Source organism: Lepidothrix coronata, unplaced genomic scaffold (genome assembly GCF_001604755.1).
Source record: "Lepidothrix coronata isolate B3197 unplaced genomic scaffold, Lepidothrix_coronata-1.0 Scaffold237, whole genome shotgun sequence".
Classification (NCBI taxonomy): Eukaryota; Metazoa; Chordata; class Aves; order Passeriformes; family Pipridae; genus Lepidothrix; species Lepidothrix coronata.
This window is the reverse complement of record NW_016690417.1, coordinates 776,300-783,597: the sequence shown is the minus strand read 5'-3', so window position 1 is coordinate 783,597 and position 7,298 is coordinate 776,300. Positions and strand designations below refer to the sequence as shown.

General features: G+C 46.6%; 1 protein-coding gene across 1 annotated transcript in view; it reads left to right on the top strand.

Moving 5' to 3' along the window:
• The window catches only part of EXD3 (exonuclease 3'-5' domain containing 3), a 293,521-nt gene that overhangs the window by 5,836 nt on the left and 280,387 nt on the right, over nucleotides 1-7,298 (top strand). The window contains exon 2 of the mRNA XM_017834638.1: nucleotides 508-573. The gene's annotated coding sequence lies outside the window, so the exon portion shown is untranslated. The remainder of the gene's footprint in view (nucleotides 1-507; nucleotides 574-7,298) is intronic.

Genomic DNA, 7,298 nt, shown 5'->3' with positions numbered 1-7,298 from the left:
CCTGAGTTGGAAAGCACCCACAAGGACCATCCAGTCCAAATCCTGGCCCTACACAGACACCCCAACAATCCCACCCTGTCCCTCAGAGCATTGTCCAAACCCTCCTGGAGCTCTGGCAGCCTTGGGGCTGTGCCCACTGCCCTGGGGAGCCTGGTCAGTGCCAACCACCCTCTGGGGGAAGAACCTTTTCCTGAGATCCAACCTGACCCTGCCCTGACACAGCTCCAGCCCTTCCCTGGGTCCTGTCCCTGGTCACAGAGAGCAGAGAGTTGTAGACTGCTCTGGGGTCTCCCTTCAAAGCACCTCATGATCTTTACTGTAAAGGTGTTTAGCAAGATGTAAAAAGTTTTCAAGTGTGTAAGACAGGTTCAAGGAAGCATTTGCTGCCTACCAGTCTGCCTTCTCAAGTTTGCACTGACCCAGGTGCTGGCTGGGGCCATGGGGCTGAGGGGTTGTGTGGTCAGGTGCACAAACAATGTGCTCAGAGGCCTCTTTGCTTCCCTGCAGCTCCGTGGTGGCAGTGGGACCCCCCCAGGCATCCCTCAGCAGTTAACGCCTTCACCGTCCTTTGGGGTGAGTTTGCTGGTCTGGGGGCACACCCCACATCTGGTGGGATTGGGGCAGCACAGCTTCAGGTACTCCTGCCCCTTTCCAGTCTGTCTTGCAGGAGCTTGGGAAAGGATCGTTTTCACCTTGTGCTCCCAGCTTGGGTGTTGGGGACAGCTGAGAGTGTCCTTGGTGCAGGACAGAGCAGGAGGGAGGGGGCAGGAGCTGCACAGACTGCTCTGGCTGTTCTGAACCCACACTGAGCTGCTGTGCTCTCATGGCATATCAATGGGCAGATCTTTAGGGGGAAGGAATGGTCCTATTCTGACAGTGTGATGTTGAGATTATTAAAATGAATGTCTATTCTGAGGATCAATGTGGAGTTTGTTTCTCAAAGTATTATGAACTTCCTTGGTTTGCACGATGGTTCACATAGATGGGTGAAAGGGAACTGGACTATAAACCAAGGAGTGGACAATAAACCAAGTGCCTGTCATACAAACATAACTAGTCCTGTTTCATCACTGTAGCTTGTGTGACCACTCTTAGGTGCAGACATCCTTCAAATAATCAATATTTTATGATACAGTGGTGTATTAGGGAATAGATTTATGAGGATTCCATTTTGATTTGTGAACTTCATTCGTGATATTCAATTATTTTTGTAAAGATTGATTTAACTACATTCTATGTTGAAAAGTTACCCAGAAGTTCCTTATAGATAAAGCAGATTGTGTAGAGCTCAGTTTAATTTAAAAAGTTGTAGTGGGTTAACTGTTGTCTGATTCAGTGTCATTTCTTCTCATGGAATGGGAGAACTATGAATTTTCCTATCTTTAGTACTGATATTCCTTGGTGATGATTTACATAATACAGGGCACTATGAAATGTCTGTGCAGGAGCAGTCTCCAGTTACTGTGTATCATCTGCTTTTCCCTTTTCAAATGGAAACAAAGCTTGGTGTTTAACGAGAAATTTCTGGAAAGGCTCATTTTGGGTTTTTCTGCTGTCCTGTGTGTGTGAAATGCAGCCACAGCCTCGTTAGAGGGCACTCTGGCCTCACCCACGGGGAGGCTGAGCAGCCACATTCCCAAACCAGCTCTCTGGGGAAAAATCCTGATGCAAATGTCCTTTACCCCCCAGAGCAGTGAGAGAAGCCGGAGCTGGATTGCTCTGGGTACTAATGATCCGAGGCAAGATTACCTGTGCTGTGGGCTGATTTCATACTTGTGCTCTGTGTGGAACCTGGCAACAATCTATTAGAGAATTCACTGTAGTTTTCCAAAGGTGAATTAATTAGAGTAACTTGCTTTTCTTGTCGCCTTTACCCATAAACTGCCCTGATCTTAAATGTATATCCATTTTGGAATTTCTTTGGGTTGCTATCAAGTTCAAAAAAGTCAGTCTGTTATAAAAAATAAGTTGCTTCAGAAACTCTTGGGTTTTAATACCAGCCCTTATATCAGTTCCGTCTGTGCCTTTGACAAACAGCTTGTCATGTCTCCTTTCACTTTTCTTCTGAAAAAAGAGGATAATGATTTTTAAGTTGGAATAATTAATCGAGTTTATAAATGTGCTTTGAAATCTGAAGTGTTTTAGAATTTTTTAAAAATATAATTAAAATATTGAACAAAGCAGGAGTCAGAGAAGTCAAATTTAAGACCACGATTATTGCTCAACTGCTTTGGTGGTGCTTCTGTTCTGGCAAGATTATAGAGCCAGATCATTTGCATTACTTTTGATTTCTTGATGTTTTTAGTTTTTTGTCCAAGCAGAAGCATTTTTCATATGCAGGAGTCAGATTGTCTGTAAACATAAACACAATCTTACCTTTGTCCAAACATACCTTGTTTTGCTTTCACAAAACCAAACCAAACTGGTGGGACCCGAAACAATTTCTGAGCAATTAGCACTGACTCATAGCCACACTGGGGAGGCTTGGCAAAACCCAGGGCATGTTTCCTAGGCTGGAGCCATCCCTACAGAGCATAAACCTCAGCTTTAAGGTATGGCTTTATTCAGCCTCTGAATTCCCCCTCTGTGAGAACAGGTCAGGTATGAGCTGGGTTCTGCGTCACCGCTCCTTGGGGTGCTCGTGTGGCTCTCTAAGGTGGGAGAGGAGGCACAACGAGGGGCCGTGATGTGGCAGGGCCAGCCAGGGCCAGCTGACTGACCAGCTCCTTCCTGGGAAGGATTCCTTCCAGCTGGGACTGGCACATCTGCCTTGCCAGGGAGCTTTACTCCGAGATGCAGCTTTGTTATCCATGGGGTAAGGACAATAAACACTGATAATAGGAGGTTCTGTGCTCCAACCAGGAGACAGCACTTTGCTTGGATTTCTGAATCACTCTGTAGGGCTTCCATGAACTCTGTTGGCCACGAGACTCCGTTCTCCACAATCAAAGCAGAATAATAAGAAAAAGTACTGGTCAGGCCATCTTTTTCCTCTCCTAGTTTTTAATCTCCTCTTGCACCTTCCCTTTCTGTCCCACTAGAACAGCTCCTTAGCTTTTTGGCAAAGAGGGGTTGCCTGGAGTAGAAGGAAAGCTGAGATGTTCCCGCTCCAAGGTTCTCCAGCATCTGTCCCAGCTGGAGATGCAGGAGGAGGCAGCAGCAGCTGAGCTGAGTGGGGCCATGTGGGTGGCTGCAGGTGTGTGGGAAGCAGCGCTGTGGAGACGCTCCTGCAGCCTGGGAGGCACCTGATGGCACAGGGGGAACAGCCCTTACAGTCACATCTGGGGGAGGTATCCTGGCAAACCAGCCCTTGGGATAAATGCAGGCACTTGTGTGATTCCCAGCTCCCACCACTCTCCTGGGAGGGTGGCAACAGCTTCTCTGGGCAAAGGGAGTGGGCCAGGGAGAGGGAGCAGCCCAGACCTGACCCGGGGCTGTTGTGGGGCCCCTGGATTGTTTCAGGGAGTTGGGAATACGGCAGCGAACAAGGCAGGCTGGGATGGCTTCCCAGTGACTGCATCATCTGGAGTTTCTGAGGAACCTTTTATTTGTCTGCCTGGCAAGTGGATTTTAAGGTGGAATGGAATATACAGGGACTCCTCTGGCAGAGAAAAAACAGTTACTGAGTTTAAAGCATTTCGTCTGTGGGACTGGGGATTGTGTTTTTCATGGTTTTCAAGAGTGTTTCTTGTACTCTTGTGATTTAAGTTAATGACACTGGGATTCACACTGTGAATGACAGAGGCTTCAGCCAAAGTCTTCACCCCCTTGGTGTTGTTCTCCATCCCATATTCAGATCCCTCTCATGTTTTACCACAGTCTGGGTGTTCTAAAAAAGGCTGGAAATTCAGGAGCTAGTGACATTACAGAACATACTTAAGAGGAGCTCCAGCCTGCTTGCATAAAACACTTTCCTTCAGTTTTGAGTAACATCTCCTAGAAATATTTTCTCACAGAACATTTCTGTGGAACTGAAAGTTTCATTTGATGATGTTTCGGTCTTTGTCATTGTTTGAAGAGCAGCTGGTGTTCTGTGGTGACGAGTTTGCCTGGGTTAGCCAACGCCATCTCCCCAGCACAGTGTAATAAGTGACATGCTGGTGTCATCTCTGCTTTAGCTCTGAAATCAGTCCCAGGTACAATCTAATCTTTATTAAAGAAGCTGGTTGCAGTTCTTGGTCCCATCTCTGGTTACAATCAGTGTTGCACTTAAAAGGTTTCTGCCCAGTGCTGATTTTCCCCCTCAGCAGCACAGTGTCTGTAGGGATCTGGGGGCCCAGTGCTGGTTCTGGGCAGTTGTTTTGAGGCTGGTGATGTGACTGAGCTTTCTTGAGCCCATTCCTGCTGTTCACTTCCCCTCAGACTGACGTTCTCACAGGGCAGGTTCTTGTGCTGGCACAAATTGCTGTGTGATGGCAGTAGGCAGCAAGAGCTGCAGAGTGTTTCCTGCTTAAAAAAAACAGTGAAAAAGCCACTGCTAACAGAGGTTAAGGGAAGAAGTACAACTGTGTTTATAAAAACACAGGAGAGGAGCATAATGGGGAAAGCTTAAATTGAGGGCAGTCTTCTGCCTGATGTGATGATGTAATGGAACAAGCACCATTTTTTCCTTCCTTTTTTTCTCTTGTTTCAGTAGGAGCAGTTTAGCTAAGAGCCCAGTGGTGCTGTCTGGCTGACTTGTCATAGGTTTAAGCATCAGAAAGTACATATTTTTATGTAGAGCAAAGGCAAAACTTTGGGGATATGCTTAAAACACAAAAGAAAACAAAAACAAAAGAACAAAACCAAAGAAAGTCTTTGGTGTACAGTGTCCAGAGTGATTTTAAAATGCTCTTTTTCCATGCCTAAATAAATGGTGATTTCAGCCAAAGAGAAATCTTTCCTTGTGATTTATTACACTAATTTAGATATAAGCCCTCTGAGCAGGATTGTCAGTTTACTAGAACAGCCTTCTTTCTCCTTTCAGATTTAATCCACATGTTGTTGTATCAACAGAGCCTTTGTCTCAGCTCAGTTATGAGTTATCCTTTTTTAATAATAATATTAAAAAAAAGTGAAAACACATGTTTTTTACAGCCCTATTACAAAGAAACATGGGATGACATAGGGAGAGGGGACCATCAACTGGTGACTCTGATTTGTAAGTAACTTCAAAGTGATGCTGCTTATAAAAGGGTGAAAAATGGCCCTCTCCCTTCTCCCTGGGCAGGGACTGTGGAAGCCCAGCAATGAAAAGAGGAGGCAGCATTTTCTTTAGCCAGGATTTCCGAGGTTTTTTCCCCCAGCTTGTGCAGTGATGCTAAACGTGCTCTTTTTAGTTAACTCTAATTTCCTTCCTTTTTTGTTTTTTAAGGAGAACTTATCCAGAGGTGTATGTAATTCACATTTCCTTCCTTCCTGCCTTCCTCCCCTGCAGAGAAGGAGTTCTTTCTTGGACCCCTCCTGTTTTCTAAATGGAGAGGAATTACTCTCAGGAAATTCATGAGTTTGGTATTATTTCTATACTTGGTTTTGTGAGAAAACATTTATTTTGAGTATAAATGCTTACTTGATACCTTCATGAGGGTTCAGAAGCGCATGTGAGAGCTGCTCAATAAAGCAACTCACTACATCATTGGATTATAACCTTTTCTTGGCCCTTATGACCCCACTGACTCCTGCAGCATCAAAAATTAGTGCTCAAGAGTTACCTCAGCACCTCCTGAAGGGGCAGCTCAGGGGGCTGAATGCAGCCAAGGGCAGAACAGTTGCCCTGTTGATGTCTTTGGTGCCAGCCTGGTTTCTTGCAGCTTGTGCTGGACTCCTGGCCACTCATCACAGCCTCCTGTAATTCTCTTTCAGATGTCAGCACAGCAGTTCCCACCTCAAGTGTCAATATAATTATTTTCAGTGGTGTGATATTAAAAGAAGCTGCTAATAACCTGTCTTCAAGCAGCAGGAATTTGTCTGGCATTTAAAAAATGGGCATGATCCTATTCTACTTCTCAAAGTTACAGAAGAGAGTAAGAAAAGATTCACCTTAAAGGCTTCAATAGTGGTGGGAAAAAGAAGGTCGTGTCCTTGCTGCCTGAGGCAGGTGCAGGGATATTGGAGCTCTGGGGAAGGAGGGGTCTTCCTCTATCCCTTGATCCACCAAGCTCTTGAATCACAGAATCCCAGACTGGCTTGAGTTGGAAGGGACCTTAAGGTTCATCCTGTCCCACCCCCTGCCATGGGCAGGGACACCTTCCACCAGACCAAATTGCTCCAACCTGGTCTTGAACACTTCCAGGGATGGGGCAGCCACAGCTTCTCTGGGCAACCCGTGTCAGTGTCTCACCCCCCTCACAAGAAATGATTTCTTCCCAGTATCTCATTTAACCCTGTCCTCTGTCAGTGGGAAGCCATTCCCTTGTCCATCTCTGCCTGTATAAAAAGTCCCTCTCCCTCCTTTTTACAAGCCCCTTTAGGCCCTGGAAGGGGCTCTCAGGTCTCCCTGGAGCCTTCTCTTCTCCAGGTGAACCCCCCCAGCTCTCCCAGCCTGGCTCCAGAGCAGAGGGGCTCCAGCCCTTGGAGTATCTCCATGGCCTCTGGACTCGCTCCAACAGCTCCACATCTTTCCTATGCTGGGGCTCTCAAAGCTGGACACAGCACTGCAGGTGGGATCTCACAAGGGCAGAGCAGAAGGGGGAAAAAAAAAGACAAAAAGGAGACAAGAATCCTCAATGGTGTGTGCAGGCCCTGGGAACTGGTAGCACCTTTTTGCAGAAGTCAAACTGGCCTGGCTTTGTCAGTGGCCAGGTGAGGCAAGGCAGGGCTGGCAGAGGGCAGGCCAGGCAGTGCTGCCAGTGTGTGGAGGCTGTTCATGTGGAGGCATCAACCCCGCTGGATGATAACTCTGCAAATGTTCCTTGCACAAGGAGGAAGAAGGCAGCCCTTTGAGCACAGCTGTGGAATGCAGACGTGCTGTGGGTTGGGTTTGTTTTCATGCAGACTGGCCTCATGTCAGTGCTGCCTTTTTCTCACGGGCTGAGCATACCTTTCCAATGGGAGATAAAACATGGATCTTGGGAGGATTGGACTTTCCAAGCTCTCCCAGGCAGTCTCCTGTGCTCAGGTCTGAATTCTACCAGTTGAAGTTCTCCGAACCTTGCATACTTAGATTAGGTTTGTTTCCTTTTCAGTCTCACTGTTCTTGGTGGCAGCTGGCCATATTGCTTCTCAAAACAGCTTGGAACTGAATCATTTCCAGAGCAGTGGTAAATGAAAGGGGGATTTGGCTTGCAGGAACAATTTCTTTATAGGTGGATTTTGTAGGG